This window comes from Schistocerca serialis, chromosome 1 (assembly GCF_023864345.2).
Source record: "Schistocerca serialis cubense isolate TAMUIC-IGC-003099 chromosome 1, iqSchSeri2.2, whole genome shotgun sequence".
Lineage (NCBI taxonomy): Eukaryota > Metazoa > Arthropoda > Insecta > Orthoptera > Acrididae > Schistocerca > Schistocerca serialis.
The window spans coordinates 431,412,421-431,415,917 of record NC_064638.1 but is presented as its reverse complement, the minus strand read 5'-3'; positions in this window follow the sequence as shown (position 1 = coordinate 431,415,917).

Genomic DNA, 3,497 nt, shown 5'->3' with positions numbered 1-3,497 from the left:
CAATATACAATCAATAAGCTACATAAGCTATTCGGCTAACCTGCAATCAGAAAATGCCACATATGCCATACACTATAACAAGGGCAGACTTCTTCTATCTCCACCCAATCACATGACTTGGCTGTAACCAGAAGATATGTGGATGCACGCATTAATGACTGAGTAGGCTTACTACAAAGCAGCTGCCATCCTTTCGCACATCCTTCGGCTGCCGTGTCACGTTCCGACATGCACAAAACATAATCCTGCTTGCTCCTGCAACACACCTCACACAAACACCCACACCCACCCAGCTGCATAGCAAAGAGTCACTATATCCAACCAAATCATTTTAATGATATAAATCTAGCACGTTTTTAGAATTACCTATAGCAGTTGCACAATTACATCAATTTGGCATAACAAATTTATACAGGCTTACATGTTCGCTGGGAGACAATCCTTCCACGAAATGCAGTTAATCCTGGCAATCAAAGGCCAATTCTCTTACAGCATCTGCAATTAGAAAGTCATGAAACGCTCTCACCTGCCACAGCAATCTGTGACAGGTCCAAACACCCCTAACGACAGAAAAACCACAACCAGTCCTCACTGGCGATTCCAAAACTAAAAATCACAATGAATAAACAAACTTATATCATTACCACTATCCGGTTATATGCTCCGTTCTAGTAGCGCTCTCAAGTAATCTCGAACCTGTCACAAGTCAAATGCCGCAATGGAACTTTGTTCCCATTCTTCCCTCATACCGCCAAATGCATCCATCGTCGTATTCCGCAGATGTCAGTTTCACAGTCGCTCCTTGTACACACCTTTAGCTTACTGATGACCCTTTTGCATGTTCACTAAGATTGTCTTCAAGAAGGCTACTACTTGCATCCTTTACATCTAATAACACACTACAGCATATTCCTGCAACCAGAGAATTAATAGCCTGTCACCCCATGAACTAATGCTAACGGTGACAACACACATCTGTGATGTTCATTAAACACACAAAGCCACATACTCACAAAGTAGCCAATCTAACTGTTACCTCACGATTGGCTCTAAATCCCCCTACGATACTCCTCTTTCAAGTTGTCCAAAGTTGGTTACCCATTCCTAACGGGCCACAGTACACAACTCGTCACACAACACCTGCTGGAGAGGAACCAAACAGCTTATCCCACATTTAAATGCCCCCACGTCAACCAAGGGTAACTATCTAGACTATTACCTTACATCAAAGCAAGCAACCAGACTCACAGAATTAATTGTATTATTACTGTTGCAAACTTACAGACTGGGTACCTCTTCAAGTCTCTCACTATGGGCGGAGATCAATGTGCCAAATACCTGTTGAAGAGAAAACAATACACCCACCCCATTGCAGACAAATCAACAGTGCTCAATTTCGCCAATCAATAAAGAAACTCCCCATAATGCAAAATAAGCTTCTCCAATCATTTGACACTCTTAGCGAGTGTCACAATGAACCATGTATTATCCACTGCCTTTACAAAACATAATTACGTACTGTGCCTGTTGTGACATCCACGCAGAGATTCAAAACTGTTCAATATACAATCAATAAGCTACATAAGCTATTCGGCTAACCTGCAATCAGAAAATGCCACATATGCCATACACTATAACAAGGGCAGACTTCTTCTATCTCCACCCAATCACATGACTTGGCTGTAACCAGAAGATATGTGGATGCACGCATTAATGACTGAGTAGGCTTACTACAAAGCTGCTGCCATCCTTTCGCACATCCTTCGGCTGCCGTGTCACGTTCCGACATGTACAAAACATAATCCTGCTTGCTCCTGCAACACACCTCACACAAACACCCACACCCACCCAGCTGCATAGCAAAGAGTCACTATATCCAACCAAATCATTTTAATGATATAAATCTAGCACGTTTTTAGAATTACCTATAGCAGTTGCACAATTACATCAATTTGGCATAACAAATTTATACAGGCTTACATGTTCGCTGGGAGAAAATCCTTCCACGAAATGCAGTTAATCCTGGCAATCAAAGGCCAATTCTCTTACAGCATCTGCAATTAGAAAGTCATGAAACGCTCTCACCTGCCACAGCATTCTGTGACAGGTCCAAACACCCCTAAGGACAGAAAAACCACAACCAGTCCTCACTGGCGATTCCAAAACTAAAAATCACAATGAATAAACAAACATATATCATTACCTCTATCCGGATATATGCTCCGTTCTAGTAGCGCTCTCAAGTAATCTCGAACCTGTCGCAAGTCAAATGCCGCAATGGAACTTTGTTCCCATTCTTCCCTCATACCGCCAAATGCATCCATCGTCGTATTCCGCAGATGTCAGTTTCACAGTCGCTCCTTGTACACACCTTTAGCTTACTGATGACCCATTTGCATGTTCACTAAGATTGTCTTCAAGAAGGCTACTACTTGCATCCTTTACATCTAATAACACACTACAGCATATTCCTGCAACCAGAAAATTAATAGCCTGTCACCCCATGAACTAATGCTCACGGTGACAACACACATCTGTGATGTTCATTAAACACACAAAGCCACATACTCACAAAGTAGCCAATCTAACTGTTACCTCATGATTGGCTCTAAATCCCCCTACGATACTCCTCTTTCAAGTTGTCCAAAGTTGGTTACCCATTCCTAACGGGCCACAGTACACAACTCATCACACAACACCTGCTGGAGAGGAACCAAACAGCTTATCCCACATTTAAATGCCCCCACGTCAATCAAGGGTAACTATCTAGACTATTACCTTACATCAAAGCAAGCAACCAGACTCACAGAATTAAGTGTATTATTACTGTTGCAAACTTACAGACTGGGTACCTCTTCAAGTCTCTCACTATGGGCGGAGATCAATGTGCCAAATACCTGTTGAAGACAAAACAAGCACCCACCCCATTGCAGACAAATCAACAGTGCTCAATTTCACCAATCAATAGAGAAACTCCCCATAATGCAAAATTAGCTTCACCAATCATTTGACACTCTTAGCGAGTGTCACAACGAACCATGTATTATACACTGCCTTTACAAAACATAATTACGTACTGTGCCTGTTGTGACATCCACACAGAGATTCAAAACTGTTCAATATACAATCAATAAGCTACATAAGCTATTCGGCTAACCTGCAATCAGAAAATGCCACATATGCCATACACTATAACAAGGGCAGACTTCTTCTATCTCCACCCAATCACATGACTTGGCTGTAACCAGAAGATATGTGGATGCACGCATTAATGACTGAGTAGGCTTACTACAAAGCAGCTGCCATCCTTTCGCACATCCTTCGGCTGCCGTGTCACGTTCCGACATGCACAAAACATAATCCTGCTTGCTCCTGCAACACACCTCACACAAACACCCACACCCACCCAGCTGCATAGCAAAGAGTCACTATATCCAACCAAATCATTTTAATGATATAAATCTAGCACGTTTTTAGAATTACCTATAGCAGTTGCA